Genomic DNA, 19,027 nt, shown 5'->3' on the forward strand with positions numbered 1-19,027 from the left:
GTTTAAGGAGCTATGTGAGTTCCATGAAACCAAAGCTCAGATCAGAGGTTTTCAGCAAGGGACACTTTAATTTAAAAAAAAAAAAAAAGGTTTATTTACCTGAAAGGAAGATAGAGGTAAAGAGAGAGAGAAAGAGAATCTTCCCTGTGTCGGTTCAACCCTCAAGTGGCTGCAACAGCTAGTGCTGTATGAGGCCAAAGCTCAGAGCCTGGGACTCATCTGAATCTCCCACATGACTCTCAGGGGCCCACTAAAAGGGCATTCATATGTTGTTTTTTTGAGGTGCATTAGCAGGGAGCTGGATTGTTAGTGAAGCATCCAGGGCTCACACCAGCACTCAGATAGAGGATGCTGGTTTCACAAGGCACAGCTTAATCCACTGCACCACAATGCTGGCCCTTAAGCAAAGGGCAATTTTGTGTCCATGACATTTTTGGCAATTTCTGGAGCCATTTTGAATTGCTATATATTGTGAGGCAATGCTATAGGAACCTAATGAGTAGGGGATACTGCTCAACACCCTACGTTGTACAGGACAGTTGTCTCACCCAACACCCAAAAAAATCACTCAGCAAAAATGTCAGCAGTAATTTAAGATAAGTTGGCAAAGGATCAATAGGAAAACAGATTACAAAGAAAGTCAATGGACCCAAATACAAAGCTTTCTGAATTTCTTCTGGGTCTTGTGATGTGGAGAAAGTAATATTGTTTCAACATGATAATTATAGTATCATCTTTATTTTCTTGGATAACTTTATATGGTACAGTATGGGAGATACATTTGTTGATACTAGAATTGAATGCTATGATAACAATAGATTATTGCATTAATTATAGTATTAATTCCTATAACTATGAGAGAATGAAATAAGACTATGGAGAGGGCTGGTGCCGTGGCTCACTTGGTTAATCCTCCGCTTGCGTTGCTGGCATCCCATATGGGCACTGGGTTCTAGTCCCAGTTGCTCCTCTTCCAGTCCAGCTCTCTGATATGGCCTGGGAGTGCAGTGGAGGATGGCCCAAGTGCTTGGGCCCTGCACCCACATGGGAGACCAGGAAGAAGCATCTGGCTTCTTCAGATTGGTGCAGCGTTGGCTGTAGCGGCCATTTGGGGAATGAACCAACAGAAGGAAGACCTTTCTCTCTCTCTCTCTCTCTCTCTCTCTCTCTCTCTCTCTCTCTGTCTATTAACTCTACCTGTCAAATAAAAAAAAGACCATGGAGAAAGATACAGAATAAGAAACCATAATATAATGCACATAATAACTTACTCGGAAAATGTAGGTTTAAGAAGCCATTATTTCACTCTTGGAAAAATATATGAGAAGATTTAAATTTCATTTAAAGCAACACCTAAAAAAATACATGTACATAGAACATTAGTCTACTTTGGCTTGAATTTATCCATTTACCATTTTAATCTCCTTTTAAAAATATTTTCTTAAAATATCTTTTGATGAATCCAGATCTTTAGCAACTTCTTGAACCAGGCAATCACTGATGATAATAAAACATAGGAATATTTGTTCACATTATGGATCTCAAACTGTTTGTCTCCTCAATATTATTAAGAAAATTCTCCAACAAGTACTAACTGGTAGTCAGCTTTTACCATATTAAAGTAGACATAAATCTCACAGAGATTAAAATACAGGCATAGGCTCCTCTTGTCAATATTTAATATTGTGTGTTTTTAAAAATATCTCAGCATAGAATGTGGAAATCCCCCCTTATTCTTTCAAGAGCTTTAATTAAAATAGGAATATATGACTCTTTTGGAAGATACTGTCCAGATGGACAGAGCCTCTGATTTTGTATTACATAGAACCGAATGCCAGGCTACATTTGTACAGCAATGAACATTCGTGCAAATCTGAAGAGTAGGCAGGTGCAAGAGCAAATTTCTTAATGCCATTTGCTCTGAAAATTATATAAAGCTTCTAAAGCAATGCTTGATATAGTAGCTAAAGGAGTTTTGTTTGGTATTTTTAAACAATAACACCTGCTGCAGGCAGAAAAGCAAGCGCCTGTACAGCAGGAAGTGGGCTGCTTTTGGTGGGGAGAAGAGTTCCAGAGCTGATCTCCAATAAGTGATGAGACAATGAAACAAAATAAAAATTGGAAAATGCTGGGGTGGGTGTTAGAGATAGAAGTAGGAGGGCGGGAGGAGAAAGATTTTGTCTTTTGCACTGACAGATGCCGGCAAATGGAAGCAATTCAGCCCAGCCAAGGAGATGGCAGAAGTCCACAGGACTCCATCTGGGCCTGTTTCTTTGGCCTGTGATGCCTGGCAGATCTTTCCCCTGGTAGGCCTAAATTTCCCTTTCTCTTTCCACAGAGGCCTGTGATGACAAGTCCTTTATGTCAAAGTATCATGATTGACTATCAGGAGCTTAGCAATTGTCATTTCTCTGTTGTTCGGTGAAATTACTCTCATTCTTAGTGACTAATTAAAGTCAATGGTTTCTTAATTCAGAGTATTCTCATTGAAGCTGAATTCTCCCTCACAAGGTATTTTGGTAACCTCCTTAAGCAGATTATCTGATTTTCATATTTTAACATTTTATTCTGTGATTTCTTAATATGTATGTCTGGTCCAGGGGCTGCTAGTGATTCATTCATATGTTCATCGTTCATTCAAAGATGTCTTACTGTGTATTATAAAGAGATGGTGGTGCTGGAATGATGAAACTCATTTTTTTTAGTTATAGTTGTGTCGCTGACATCCTTCAGTCACTCAGTTATTTAATACACTTGTATTGATTTTTCTGAATATAGTGGCATTATAGCCATGGCAGCCATTACACTATCTATCTCCAAATTAGTCAACTGTTGTGACTTTCTGGACAGATGTCCCATTATTTTTAACATCTTCATGTATCTTCTCCCAAGAAATTATGGTGCAAGAAAAAGAATGAAAGTTTCTTAGTGGGAGGCAGACTAACTATACTTTGGCACTGAATAAGCAAGGAGTAAATGCTTGTACTGTAACCTGCACTATACTTGGTGGTAGATATACTAAAATGAAAAATATTTAACCTGTGTTCTTAAGAATCTGAAAATATTCCCCAGATATAAATGTAGAGACATACCATGATATTAAAATAGTATATGTGTACTTTTTTATATCAAATGATGGAATACATGAAATTAGAGTGCAGTACCATAGCGGCATCATTTCTTACCATCTCTGGTCTTAAGCAAATAACTGTTTTCTTGGTTGTCATTGTCTTCCTTTTGTTCCTTCTAATCCACCCACCCCATACTTTCAGCCTTGGTGGATCCATTTCCCCAGATCCCTACAGGGTTCATTTGAATTAAATATTTCTTAAACAACCACAGCTCTTGTCAATGCAGCCCTCTTCACAGGACTTTGTCCCAAATTCTTTGCTTTCTCTTGTCTTTTGCAGTTACGCATAGCAACCACTCTGCTGCTCTGAAACCCACGGTTCAGGATCTAATAACTCTGATATCCATGCACTCTATCAACACCTTTTAAAATACTTCTTTAACAAAACATACTAGAATTATAATAACCTGAATATATCATCAATTTTTTGCTCACACCTTAATTAATACTTAATTTAAGTTGAATGGGGTACAGCATTCTCAACTGGGAAGATATCATTGCAAAAGTTAGTGTTTCACAGTCTTTATTCCACAGGAAAGTAGAAGATCTCAAGGGAATAGTTAATAATTTGGTGTCTTAAGTCAGGTTCCTAAGATAAAAGTAGAGAATAGAGGGTTCATATATTGGGAACATCCTTAAGATCAGATATTTGAGTGAAGTAGGGTTGCTTAGGGGGAGGAATTGAATAGTGATTTAGTTGTAATGCAAGACTCAGACAGTTACTTGGGGAACTCTTGTGATAGGTTGGCCTGTCAGGGTTGTGCTACCTTGAAGTACAGCAGCTGGTCCTTCCCATTGACCAATCAGAGGGCACAGGCTACAGGGGAGCAGGCATCATCACAGGTGAGGCAGCTCTTTTGGAGAAATTCCTCCAAGAACAGTCAGCCGAGAGCCTTCTGCTGCCTACACCTTCAGCTGCACTGAAAAACGAATCCACTGATTCAGAAGGGAAGCCTGAGTATCAGGCAGACCACAACGTCCATAACATTTGGTATTAAAGGATATCAGGTTGTATTTTGGAAGTATCAAATAAAAGGGGAAATAGCATGACAAGTCTTCCTGACCGAGATAATTAGTTGTGACCTTTAACAACTTACCTACCCTACACGAATTGTACTTGCTCATACAAATCAAGAGCCAACTACATCTTTGACACTTATGGGATTTAAGTTTCTTCCAATACAACTGGATTTGTATTTTCACATATGTCAATATGAGAAATACTAATTACAAAGTCAAGTATGTTTATCTATCCACCAGTCTCCCTGAAAGTGCTCTTACTAACCTCAAACAAAGAAAGAGAAAGTAAGTGGCTTCAGTTGAGCACTTACCCTACATCAGTCTGAAATCGGAAAAGACCCCCTAAAATTTACACTAAATTGTGGCCCCTTAAAGTTCCCTAGAAATGCTATCCAGGGTGCCACATGGGCTACCGGAATTTGGGTTGCCTTACGATTTCACCACGGGCTTATTACTAAATCCCCGATATTAATAAGCCCGAGAGGGTTCTTGCCTAATATTTAGAGAAGAATTCTAAATACCGGCACAGAAACGAGGCAGCATCGTATGTCTTAAGCTTTTATTTAGTAAGAAAGGTGCATAAGAGAGTGAGAGCTTTACTTAGGAGAGAGAAGTGAATGGAGGTTCATACCGAGCACCAGGAACCAGCCACGTGGATGAGCATCTAGGCCAAGAAGCCTAGAGCACATGGCCCGAAGGCCATGCGCCCTGGAGGCACAAGGCTACAGCAAGCCCCTTCCTAGCAAGAGGCCAGGGCAAAAGAGCAGGCCGGGCCATACCGTGGCCTGGCTTTTAACCCACTTCCAAAGGGGCGTGGTTAATTAACCTGATTGACTGCTGGGCACCCACGTGTGGCCAAGTAGGGGAATGAGGCCACTCAGGGGCATAGCAAAGGCATCAGGTAGGGGCATGAGGTCACATAGGGGCGTGGCAAAAAGGCATGGTCTTCCAGTTCACAAATTTAACAATTTTAACCTGTATGCCTGCCTACTTCAAGTCATGGCGTCACTTTCTAATCTACATAACCAATTATTATAGAGTACTTATTGTCTCTTTGGCATTATAATTATATGTTCGTGCACTTCACTTTTCAATCTTCTATGTTCTGAGGGTGACATCACTGATTTAAAAAGACTGATAGGCAATTAAATTCATATTCACCTGCTTAGTAGTCATGAGACCTCTGATTCACTAAGTATATTCAACCTCAACATCTTCATCAGTAAATAAGAACTTATTTACTTTTATGAAATAAATGAGAACACTTCAAAAAGTTGATACAAAAATTTGAATTCAAATTTAAGTTTATGGAATGGCAGTTGGCACAGCAGCAGTTAAGATATTACTTGGGATGCTTGCATTTCATATCGGAATGCCTGTTTTCAAGTCCTATCTCTTCTCCCAATCTAGTTTCATACTAATGCACACCCCTCCCGAGGGCCATTAGCAATGGCACAAGTACTTGGGTGCTTGTCAATCACATGGAAGACCTGCATAGAAAAGAATTCTGACTCTCTAGCCTCAGCTTGGTATAGCCTTGGCCCTTGTGGGTGTTTGGGAAGCAAGCCAGCAAATGGACAATCTCTCTCTCTCTCTCTCTCTCTCTCTCTCTTCTTCCCTCCCTCCCTCCCTTTCAAAAAAACAGAGCCAAATAAATTGTGAGAAGCAAATTGTGGGAAGCAAAACAGCAAGTGGATAATCTCTGTCCTTATTTCTCTGTCTTTCTGACTTTCAATAAATAAAAGTAAATACATTTTTAAAAGATAAAATTTACATTGATACAAAATTTCTGAAGTTCAAAGCCATATTTTTCTTTTTTATAAAGATTTATTTTATTTATTTGAAAGGCAGAAAAACAGAAAGAGAGGGAGACAGAGAGAGAGAAAAGGATCTTTCATCTGATGGTTCACTCTCCAAATGACTGACAGGGCTGGGTCAGACCAACGCTACGAGCTGGGACCTGAATCTATGTCTCCTACAGGGGTGGCAGGGGCCAAAGTAATTCATCTATCTTTCACTGTTTTCCTAGGCACATTATCAAGAAGCTGAGTTGGAAGTGGAGAAGCCAAGACTGCACTCTGATGTGGGCTGCTAGCATCACAAGTGGTAGCTTAAACCTTGTGCCATAATATATATTTTACATAATATACATTTACATATATATTTTCATAAATATTTATATTTTATATAATATATCTTACATAAATATTCTATGTATTTTACATTTATATTTTACACAATATATATATTTACTTATATATTACATAATATAGATTTTACATAAATATTTTGAATATATTTTTCATAATACATATTTTTACATAAACCTTTTGAAGTCTCTCATATGCATGGATTTCAAAATTTTATGCTTCACAATGAACTTACTTTTTATTTCCATTTTCCACAAAGTTTTGAAGGACCTCGTAAAATGTGTATAAAATACTCGGCAGGATGCATGTGTGGTAGAAGCTACTTGAGTGCTTTCCTTTCCCATTCTCAAGACTTGCTTTCCTCTTTCAGTTCCTTGTGTTCTGCCTTTCCTCCCTTTCTTGTTTCTTCCTGCAGTGCTCCTGACAGCAGACTATATGCACAAAGCATCTTATTTTTGCAGTGACTTAATCATCCCTTTTGCTGAGCAAGAGTGCATCGCTAAAGTAGTCCACAGGTCACCAGTATGGAAGTCACTGTGCTGACTTTATAAATGATTGGATCCTAGTTTTTGGTTCATGCATTCTGATTCCAGAATCTGAGTTTATACCCACCAATTATACCAGAATTTCCAAGTGAAAATGGTACATGTGGAAAGTTGTTAACCACCAATACCAAAGATGCACATAAAAATTTGCTAACCAAGTACATATGTTGTGGTCAGTCACAACGTTCTTCTCTTCAGAAAATGAGAGTAGTCAGCAAAAAAGGAGAGAAAGATTACATTTTATTAATTTTAGTCTTTTGTTCTATTGTATTTTATTCTATTACTTCATTTTATTGTACACAGGCCCCCAAAAAGGCTATGGTGTTCTTCTTTTACTGTTTTCATATACTTGAAAGGCAGTGGGGTGGGGGGGGGAGAGAGAGAGAGAGAGAGATTTTCCATTCAGTTGTTCCTATCCCTTCCCGAATGCCTGTGAGCCAGTCTAAAAGCAGGAGCCTGCAGTTCCATCCAGGTATCCCACACGGATGACAGGATCCCAGGTAGCTGAGCCATCTGCTGAGTCCTAGGATGCATTAGTAGGAGGCTGAACGATAGAAGGGATTTGCACCTGCACTTTGATGAAAGATGTGGGTATTCCAAGTCGCAGCTTAACTGACTGCATTACAGTCCACTCCTACCCCAACATGTAACTTTTAGTACACTGGCCTTTTTGTGTTAGATGGCTAAAGAAGAAATGATGAAAACATCTGCTTATGTTAGCATATATGAACTATGTCCAGTGATACTATGCCCAGTGATACTAGGAAGGATGTTGGGTTCAATTAGTGTCTCCACAGACGCATGTCTCAGAAAATCTGAACAATTAAGGAAATTTTTCAAAACATAATTAAAAAGAAGTAAGAAATACAATTTCCTTGGGCCTTTGGCATTCCCCTGATGTTCTAGTTTCTTCTGTTGCAGGGAGACACAGCGTAAATAAAACTCAGATATTAGCAATTGCAGGAGTAGAAACATCTTCAGAGTTAAAGAACTTTCTGATCTTCTGTATGTAAAGAGAATCGAAAATGAATCTTGATGTGAATGGAAGGGGAGAGGGAGTGGATAAGGGGAGGGTTGCGGGTGGGAGGGACGTTATGGGGGGGAAGCCATTGTAATCCATAAGCTGTACTTTGGAAATTTCTATTCATTAAATAAAAGTTAAAAAAAAAAGACAATTTGGCCATCCTTCTTAACAATTTTTCTGTTTCTGAGGGTCAATGAGTAGCTAAGTTAATGCTTCAGTGTTACATTCTCCTGTGTAAAGCTTTTAAAATTTTAATCTATTTGGCTTCTATTGCCTCTGTTTTTTTGTTTTTGTTTTTTGCTATTTTTGTTTTTGCATCCTTAAATTTTGAGGTTTTTTAAGGGGCGTGATAACATTTCTTTGACACCACTATTAATTCCCCTACAAATCTGATGTTACCTTTCTTGTCTTATCCTTAGTCAAAACACTTTTTTAGGAGCCGGAGCTGTGGCACAGCAGGTAAAGCTGCTGTCTGCAGTGCCGGCATACCGTAAGGATGCTGGTTCGAGACCTGGCTGCTCCACTTCTGATCCAGCTCTCTGTTATGGCCTGGGAAAGCAGTAGAAAATGGCCAAGTGCTTGGGCCCTTGCATGCACGTGGGAGACCTGGAAGAAGCTCCTGGCACCTGTCTTCGGATCGCCCCAGCTCTGACCTCTGCAGCTATCTGGGGAGTGAACCAGTGGATAGATGACCTCTCTTTCTCTCTCTGCCTCTGCAGCTCTGTAACTCTGCCTTTCAAATACAAAAATACATTTTTTAAAAAAATGAGGGATTGCAAGACCATAATAAAATGATCTTACTAATCATTGAATGTAAGCATTGCATAGCCAGATAATATCAAAGGCAGTTCTTTATACATTTTCTATTTTCTTAATATTAGATCAATTTGAATGCAACACACAAAGTGAATTTTTAGATTCTGTACTCTAATTTTTTTCTCAAAACACACAATGGACTATGTCAAAATTTAGGCAGCAGTTTTGATATATGGTTCATCTAGTCAACAGATAACATTGAACTTTGTCATCTTAGAGGACTCTTGAGTATTCCAAATAATGCAAGCAGCAATGTTAGCATGACAGTTTCCTTAGAGAATGTCATTCTGAACAGTTTTGCTTCCTGAAGCGCCAGTTTAAGTTAACATACAGGTTGTGTAGTCTAAAAAGAGGCTGTAACTGAATTAGAAAAACAAAATGAAATAACTAGAAAAAACAACTAAAGTAGAACTTTCTTAACACACTTTATGGAATTTATAAACGTTTATTTATTTGAAAAGAAGGAGAGAGAGAGAAAGAGAGAGAGAGAGAGAGGAATCTTACATTCAGTGGTTCAGTCCCCAAATGGCTACAAAGCTGACAGCTCTGGGAGAGTCAGAAGGCAGGAACTCCATCCTGGTCTCAGACATGGATAGCAGGGGCCCAAGCTGTTGGGCCATCTTCTGCAACCTTCCCAGGTACATCAGCAGGAATTTGAGTTGGAAACTGAGCAGCCAGGAGAAGTACTTTGATATGGAATGCTGGCTTCCCAAATGGTAGCTTAATCTGCTGTGATACAGCACCACCTCCTTGTGATATTTTTATTTTAAGCAATCTTTAAAATGAATTATTTTGTAGAACAACTGTACGACAAATATTCCAGGAACCAGATATCAAAAGAAAATAGTCTGAAAGAAGCAGTACAGTGTGCAAACAAATGTGTGTATGTATATGTATATACATGAAGCAACTTCAAATAGTTCATGGAAAATGCATTCTATCCTTGATCCCATTTGTCTTAAAAAATAAGAACTTCAAAAGGAAGGGGTGGATGTTTGGTATAGCAGTTTAAAAATTGCTTGGGGGGCCAGTGATGTGACACAGCAGGTTAAATTTCTGGCTGCATTTACAGCATTCCATATTGCAGCACCAGTTGGTGTCCCAGATGCTTCGCTTCCAGTCCAGTTCCCTGCTAATGTGCCTGGAGAGCAGTGGAGGACACGTTAAGTGCTTAGGCCCTGGCCACTCATGGGGGAGACTAGCATGAAGTTCTGGCTTCCTGGCTTTGATCTGACCCAGCTGCAGTGGCCAACTGGGAATAAATACAAATAAATGAAATGCATATCAAGCAAACAAACAAACAAAAAAAGAAAATGCTTGCTAAGCTTGCAACCCATATGTGAGTGTCTGGTTTCAAGTCCCAGCCAGGCTTTCAATTCCAGCTTCCTGATAGTGTACATTCTAAAAGGCAATGGTGATGACGCAAGCACTGGATGAATCACCCACATGGGAAACTCAGGCTGTGCACCTGGCTCTTGATTTCAGCCTGGAACAACCCCAGATGTAATCGGCATTTGAGGATTAATTCATCAGGTGAAAACTCTTTGTCTCTACGTCTGTCACATTGCCTTCCAAATAATTAATTTCTTCAAAAGATTAATCTTATTTCTTCCTAAACTTTTTAAAGATTTGAATGTCTTCTTACAATATATGCATATTAAATATACGGCTGGCGCCACGGCTCAATAGGCTAATCCTCCACCTACCGGCACCGGCACACCGGGTTCTAGTCCTGGTCGGGGCGCCAGATTCTGTCCCGGTTGCCCCTATTCCAGGCCAGCTCTCTGCTGTGGCCTGGGAAGGCAGTGGAGGATGGCCCAAGTGCTTGGGCCCTGCACCCCATGGGAGACCAGGAGAAGCACCTGCCTCCTGCCTTTGGATCAGCGTGATGCGCCGGCCGCAGCGCACCAGCCGTGGTGGCCATTGGAGGGCGAACCAACGGCAAAAGGAAGACCTTTCTCTCTGTCTCTCTCTCACTGTCCACTCTACCTGTCAAAAAAAATATATGCATATTAAATATACAAAATTGTATGTAGTTTATGTATAAAAATGAATATAAAATATATAAAATTGAGGAACTAAATTTTTGTAGCCTGGGTTCTTATTCACAATTGGCCAATGAAGCTTCAATTTAATGTTATATTTACTTAGATTTACAAATGTATCAAGGGAAACAGATGAAAAAATTTAAAGTCTTCATTTCACTGAAAGACCTGGCTGCACTGGAGTGATTACACAGTTTCTTTGCCTCCCCACCTACACAGATCATCCATGACTTTCATGAAGACCAATGTGCCTATAGGTCACTGTGATACAGAGAACAGTACCTCAGTTGTCCATCAGTCTCTTAGGCAATTTTTGGTGTATGAACCTAAGACCTGTCTGACGACCTGGCTCTCAAACAACAGGTGTGTTTGCAAGCAGCAGTTGAAGCAAAGCAGCTTCTCTGTTTGTATCTACCAAAAAGCTCTCAGGAAACTCTCCTGTGTGAAGATGAAAGCTTCTCTCAGCCAAGGTTTCTGCTTAAACCCAAGGTGGTATTAACCTGCCATTCACAATTACATAACAGCAAATACCTGCAAATTCTAACATTTGGCCATGTAAAATTTTTAATATAAGAAAGGAAGAGAAAGTATTTAAATCTCAGTGGAGTTTTCTGATATGACCTATCTTGGGATAAAACTCAGTGTTTTGGGCACTAATTGTAGTACAAATTATGACGAAATCAACCATTAAATATCATGTATTTTTGTGGAAAAATACTGTTGCCTGGTAGAGGGTTATGAAAAAATATAAATATGAGAATGTACATTTTATGACACAAAATTTCTAGATGTCAACATAAAATTGCTTGTGTGATTGCATTCAAGGTAAAGGGCACACATGATATTATTTATGTATTTAAATTGTTTGAATTCCCAATTGCTAACAAGTGGGAATTATCCCTCCACAAAATATTTTTCAAGTATTTTTTCATTCTTCATGCAACATTAATATCCAGCTGAGTTCCTATGATTTCTTTGACAATATTTAAGTGGAAATATGTCGCAAAGACAAAAAAGGTTATGAGTTAAATTCCAAGAATTAAGGTGATTTTGCTCTGAAATTTCTGGCATTGTTATATGAGTACTTTCATGTCTTTGAAAATTTATATTGAACTGATCTGGTTCCTTGTAAAAATGATTCAGTTTTAAAAGATAACACTAAGATCAGTACAATAATTAAGTATAATTTGGCGAGAAATAGGATGATACTTGTTACAGTCTTCTCATCCAAGATTCTGTGCTATTTTGGTCTTTATTATAAAAAATTGTAGAGTAATTTTGGGAATGTTCACTTCATTCTTCAAATTTCCACAGCCAGATTAAAGCAAACTCATTCCTTAAACATATTTTGTGTGGGGGCCGGTGCTGTGGCTCATGGGGTTAAAGCCCTGGCCTGAAGCGCCAGCATCCCATATGGGCGCCAGTTCTAGTCCTGGCTGCTCCTCTTCCAATCCAGCTCTCTGCTATGGCCTGGGATAGCAGTAGAAGATGGTCCAAGTCCTTGGGCCCCTGCACCCACGTGGGAGACCCGGAAGAAGGTCCTGGCTCCTGGCTTCGGATCGGCACAGCTCTGGCTGGTGAGGCCACCTGGGGAGTGGACCAGCAGATGGAAGACCCCTCTCTCTGTCTCTACCTCTCTCTGTAACTCTGTCTTTCAAATAAATAAAGTAAATTAAAAAAAAAAAAAGATGTATGAAGAAGTAACTTGCTTCTTTATTTTTCTTCATTTTAGAATTTATAACTCTGTGTGTGTGTGTGTGTGTGGGTCTGTGTGAGATACTATTCTCACATGTTAATAATTGGGAGTTAAAAGAATTTGAAAAAGCAAATAATACCATCCATGCCCTTTATCTTGAATGCAATAACACACAAAAAATGTGTTTTATTCCAGAAATTTTCATGTCATTTTCAACTGTCCCTCCTGACATTTTTCTCATCCAACATGAGGACAAAATCTTCTACCGGGTATTACTATTTTAATCACAAAAGTCTTGTTATTACACCTGATATTTAAATGGTTGATTGTGTCATAATTTATACTATTTTTATAACATAAACAATCTGTAGTATTGAGCTAGTGGTGGTTATTGTACTCAAGAATATACTTTTTTTTGTCTTTTAGGTGTATTTTTAAATTATTTATTTGAAAGGCAGAGAGACAGAGACAGGCAGGCAGACTGAGAGAGATCTCCCATCCACTGCCCACTCCCCAGACGCCTGCAACAGTTTCCAGCTGTGACCAAATCTGGCAGACAGGAACTCAGTCTAGGTTTCTCATATAGGTGACAGGAACCCAACTACTTGAACTTGAGAGTTCTCCATTAGTAGGAAGCTGGAGTCAGGAGCTGGAGATGGCTATGTAGCCAGGCACTCAGGTGGAATGTGAGCATCTGATCCAGTATCTCAATCACTAGGTTAAATGCCTACCATATATAGGTATTTGTAACAGTATTACATAACATTTACTTCCTTAGGTTAGACAAAACAAAGAGTCTATTTTTACTTCTCAGAGATAATAATTATGAATTCTAAAAGATGACATTTTTCTCTGTAGGTAACCTCCTTGGTTGAGATTTCTCAGTTTAAAAACAATGCAGTATTTTTAATCCAGTTGCTTACTTAAGACACGTAAATAGAACTGGGTATACAAGTTTACTTTATGAATAAAGTTACAGAGAATTCACATTCAATGCAGCTCAGATAATCTATTTTCATGCCCCATATAATGAAGAAAGGTGCCTCTGAAAAAAATATAGATGAAAATAGAATTTTGCAAAAATAATCACATTTTTTAATCCCCAGGCAAACTCTCTCAAGTTAGTTAATGTCCCAGGAGAGAAAACAGGGAGATGGAGCATTCAAGCTTAGTAATTTGCAACAAGTTTAATAAAGTCATTATTTATCAAGATGTGAACAGTTTGTAGGGAAACCAGCAAGGGATGGTGATCTACCATAGGGCTAGCAATAGGGGAGAGATGCAATAAATACAAGGGATGAAGAAACAAGAGAAACAATGTAGATTGAGCCAATGGGAGACATCACAATGAGGTCAGAGGTTCAGGGAAGACTGAGCTGTCTTCGGCCCACAAACTTTTCAATGCCAGCTCCCTGTGGGTCATCAAAGGTCACAGTTTATGGCATGTTATGTCCACTTGGCTCATCTATTCCAGTGCCCAGTTATTACTCTCCTTGTTTCTTCATCCCTACAAACCCATCACATCTTGATAAATAATGACTTCATTAAACTTGTTGCAAACTACTAAGCTTGAATGCTCCATCTCCCTGTTTCCCCTCCTGGGACATTAACTAACTTGAGAGAGTTTGCTTGGGGATTTAAAAATGTGATTATTTTTGCAAACTTCTACTTTCATCTATAGTTTTTTCAGGTAGAGAACGTTGGGGCTTCCTGGATTCATTAGTTCCTGGAACACAGCAGGGTAGAGAGCAGAGGAGCAAAGGTCTGGATTGACAAAGGAAAGCACACTCATTCTTTGAAATGGTCCCATGACAAATCCATTGGGGGAGGTAATGCATAATGAACAAGAAATCACCCTGTGCATCCTTTGTTTCAGAAATGTGGGTAGAACTCTATACTACAAAGCAGAAGGAAAAAAAATCAACTGATTTGAAAACTACATTGATGAGCCTCAATTCTATGGATAACTTGACTGTTAGCGATTGTAGTCTTTACAATTGATTAGTTTTTATTTAGTTAGTTAGTGACTGAGTTAGCTTCTCTCTATGCCAGATGTACTGCTATACGTCAGGCAGACAAGCTATCAGTTGACATTCCCAAAAGTATTAAGAGGATTGAAATGCCTTGTCCACAGGTACCTAAGCTAGGCAGGGGTAGAGACAAAATTTTAGCATAAGTGGTCTGTGTTGCTAACATCATTGAACAGTGGGTTCCATGTGAAATGGGTATTACCCCTTTGTAAGGGAAAATATCTCCCATATTTTATCATATTTCTCTCTGCTCTCTTGTAAACCTCAAAAAACAATGGTTGCATTTTGATTTTATTTCTGTCATTTTTGTTGGTTAACTGTCTATATCTTCTCTTTTCAGGCAATCCTTCTCCAAGTATTGTTCCTTGGAAAGCTGGTTCTGATATAAACATGCAAGATGCTTTAGTAGATAGTGTTCTTAGTAGCACCCTCTGGGAAAGGAAGTTAGATGCTTGGTTAAATTTGAGGATTGGGGCCACGCTATGGTGCACTGGGTTAATCCTCTGCCTGCGGCACCGGCATCCCATGTGGGTGCTGATTCTAGTCCCGGTTGCTCCTCTTCCAGTCCAGCTCTCTGCTGTGGCCTGGGGAAGAGGTGGAGGATGGCCCGTGTCCTAGGGCCCCTGCACCCACATGGGAGACTGGGAGGAGGCACCTGGCTCCTGGCTTCAGATCGGCATAGCTCCGGCCGTTGTGGCCATCTGGGGAGTGAGCCAGCGGAGGGAGGACATTTCTCTCTGTCTCTCCCTCTCACTGTCTGTAATTCTACCTGTCAAATAAATAAATAAAAATATTTTTAAGAAAAAACTTGAGGATCGAGCATTTATACCTCTGTGGTGATCATGTGTTGTATGTAAGGTGCCCCAAGAAAGAGGTATGACCCTTGATGGTGTTATTTTCCTTTTCTGAGACAACCCACCTAAAGGGCTGAAAATTGTTGATGAAAGGTCCTTGTAGCAATAGTTCCAACGGGTAGAAGAATAAGTCCTTGGTTCCTGAAAGGAGAGTCTGTTCAATGTGTCACAGCATCCACCAATGCAATTATGAATATCTTCTTTAATTCATAATTAAAATAATATAATTTATGCATGCATGTGATATACATGTGTACTCTATTATATTCATTTTGTTTTGTGATAAATGTCAAGTCAAATATGAAGATTACAGCATAGTCAATTAAAGATAGTTACTGCAGTGACATCTTGTAAAATATTTAATCTACATACTTACATACTCAGAAATATACAAGTATATGTGCATTTCTGCTTAAATATGTGCTATTCCTAAATAGAGCTGATTCATTGGAAAAGTTTACAAGTTGCTTAACTAAGGAAATCAATGCATTCGTATACAAAACTTGTTTTATAGAAACTTGAATTAGGGCATTGATTGTTGTCCATTTTGTGTAGAATTTCTGAATTCAGATGATTAATGATATTTAAAATAATATGTTTATAATTAACAAACAAATACATGAACCTTCTGCGAGTGACTCTGATTTTATGTTCACAATTGGGCAGTGTTCATTTTCATATTTAGAACTACAAATTGTCATAAATTTGACTTTCTGCTTAATCAACTGTTTCTTCTGTAGCCTAGGAAAATGGTTTAGGGAATCCAAACTGTCCCAAGAAGTAGTTCTGGCAGGCAAAACCAGAGCAGGGCAGAGATATCATAGTAAAGAAATAAGACAGCTGTACTCTCTATATCTTATTGCTTTAAATCCTCACCATACACCCTAATCATAAGGTATTTCTAAATGAAAAATCCAAGTTAAAGTTTTTAGATAAACTTGTCAAAGGACACAAATGAAATATTTTTTAAGAGCCATGATTTAAATCTGGTTCTAGTGGGCCAAAAGTGAGAGTTTTAATCCCCTAATCTGCTTCACCTGCTAGGAAAATTTTTCAAAGGTGTGCTTGCATTAGGGATGTGTAACTGGAAGCACATATAAGATGGGTGCCCTGGGGTACTACCAGTCTGCTTTTTCTCCATTTTCCCCATCTGCAATGTTTGGCATGGAATTATGACTATTCCTCTTTGGAAGAGAATGGGTACAGATGTACAAAAAATAAACCCCTATTAAAATCTAAAGCAAATAAACCATTAAAGTGTTCAGATAAAAGTCAAATAAAGCTTTTAGTGATTCACTTGGAGATTTGATTTAAGATTCTTCAATTCTTACACAAGTCTGCACCTGTCCATAGTTTCTACTTTTCCTCTTTTAATAATTCAGCTGCTGACAGTTGGAGCTTTGCTTCTGCTTCATTAATCTGCTCCTGGGAAGTAGTATTTTCTCAAAATTTTGGTGACATTTTCATTTTTCATCTTTAAAGGATTCCTCTCCACCTCGTCCAGAGGTCACACATTTCTACCACCTCAGACAGATGGACGCTCTCATTCTTATTCAACCTGACAGTGTTCAAATTCGGAAGCTCATTTTTCCGCCTTTGATTTACCACTGCTGATTTACATCTTTGCTCATTAGATCCAAGTGTCAGTCTTTCCTTTTCTTTGACTCCAACTCACAGTCCCCTGTATTTGCATCAGTAGAGATACTGTGGATTTTTCTTTCTATTTTTTATTAACTTTTATTTAATAAATATAAATTTTGAAAGTACAACTTTTGGATTATAGCAGTTTTTCCCCCCATAACCACCCTCCCATCCGCAAACCATCTCCTACTCCCTCTCCCATCCCGTTCTTCATTAATTCATTTTTAATTATCTTTATATACAGAAGATCCACTTGGTGTATACTAAGTAAAGATTTCAACAGTTTGCACCCACACAGACACACAAAGTATAAAGTTCTGTTTGAATACTGGTTTTACCGTTAATTCACATTGTACAACACATTAAGGACAGAGGTCGTACATGGGGAGCAGGTGCACAGTAACTCCTGTTGTTGATTTAACAATTGACACTCTTATTTATGACGTCAGTAATCACCCGAGGCTCTTGTTGTGAGCTGTCAAGGCTATGGAAGCCTCTTGAGGTCACAAACTAAAGGATGTAAGTGAAAAGCTGACCAAATGAAAATGGAATTACAATAAAATATGATTCTCCAAAAACATTTGCAACAGAAAAGAATGCATAGAATATTTTAAATGTACAACCTTTTTAAAGTTCTGAGAACAATCTATTTATACAGTTTGGTGTTTTCTTCTGTTTTTACTGGTTTAGCCTTTAATAGTTTTAAGGCTCTACTTGGATGTCAATGAATTTAAGGAGCCTCTTATATTTTTCCTGTAAATTTTCAAGCACACCAATGTTATCCAAATTGAGTCTATTTTACCAAATCAACTATTATAGCACATGCTGATGTGGTTTTCATAATCAGAATACTTGAAGTCAGCAAGTTCCAGAAAAGAAGAAATGAGTCTGGAGCTAAAAATTTTTTGGGGGGTTGCTGCTGTGCTATCGCAACTAAAGTCATTGCCTGCTGTGCAGGCAGCCCACATGGTTCACGTCCTGACTGCCTCATTTCTGATCCAGGTTCCTGCTGGTGCACCTGGAAACGTGGTGGAGGATGGCCAGGTGTTTGGCTCCTGCACCCATGTGGAAGACCCAGAAGAAGCTCCCGGCTCCTATCCTGGGATAGCAGCTATTGCCATTGCGGCCATTTGAGGAGTGAACCACTGGATGGACGATCTCTCCCCCGCCCCTGTAACTCTGCCTTTCAAATAAATCAATACAATTTTTTTAATTATACTCTGGCTGTCTCTATGAGACATTTATTTGGTCACTTAATCTTTGTAAACCTCACTTTTCTCATCTCTAAAATAGTACCACTATCAGTGCCTTTCTGTAGCATTATGTGAGAAACAAGTAAATTACTATATATACTATTCTGTTTTAAAATTTATTTTTCAAGGAGAGAGAGAGAGAGAGAGAGAGAGAGATCCCATTTACTATTTCACTCCCCAAACATCTGCAATGGCAGAAACCAAACTACTTTAGCCATCTCAGCTACTTTCCCAGGTTTACATTGACAGGAAGCTGGAAACAGGAGCCAGTGCCAGGAATCAAACCCAAGCACTCTGATGCGGGATGTAGGCATGCCATCTATTAGGCTACCTGCTTCCATCCATGAAAAATTTCTAAGGCAGAATAAAGTTAGTGCTTAGGTAGCATGGATCTGTGATGCCACAGTGATTTCCCACTCTTGAGTTTTCAAGCTTTTATCTATGTGATAATTATATGTACGCAAAAACAAATCTTACTATTATAGGATAGACAGTGTCTTCATTTGTTGAAATCCTTTTCTTAAATATTTTGGAATGTGATCATATTTGGAAACAATGCTTTTGATGGTATTACTAGTCCAAAACAAAGTGTTTAAGTTGAGCACTATTTTCACATAATGGGTGTCCTTCTGAGAAGAGAGTAGGACACAGGCATGACAGATCAAAGAGTAACAATGGGGAGGCACAGTGAGAAGATGGTTCTCTGTAAGAGAGTGGAGACATTGCCAAAAATTCTGACCTGCAAATATCTCATCTGAGACTTTTAACCCCTAGAACTGTGAGAAAATAAATTTCTTTGTTTAAGGACCCTGTCTGTATTATT

General features: G+C 38.8%; 1 long non-coding RNA gene across 1 annotated transcript in view; it reads right to left on the reverse strand.

The window, feature by feature from the left end:
* Positions 1-1,239: 1,239 nt before the first annotated feature.
* The window catches only part of LOC103348478 (uncharacterized), a 77,778-nt gene continuing 59,990 nt past the window's right edge, over positions 1,240-19,027 (reverse strand). Inside the window, exon 4 of the long non-coding RNA XR_011384273.1 lies at positions 1,240-4,050. This is a non-coding gene — a long non-coding RNA (uncharacterized lncRNA). The remainder of the gene's footprint in view (positions 4,051-19,027) is intronic.

This window comes from Oryctolagus cuniculus, chromosome 18 (genome assembly GCF_964237555.1).
Source record: "Oryctolagus cuniculus chromosome 18, mOryCun1.1, whole genome shotgun sequence".
Classification (NCBI taxonomy): Eukaryota; Metazoa; Chordata; class Mammalia; order Lagomorpha; family Leporidae; genus Oryctolagus; species Oryctolagus cuniculus.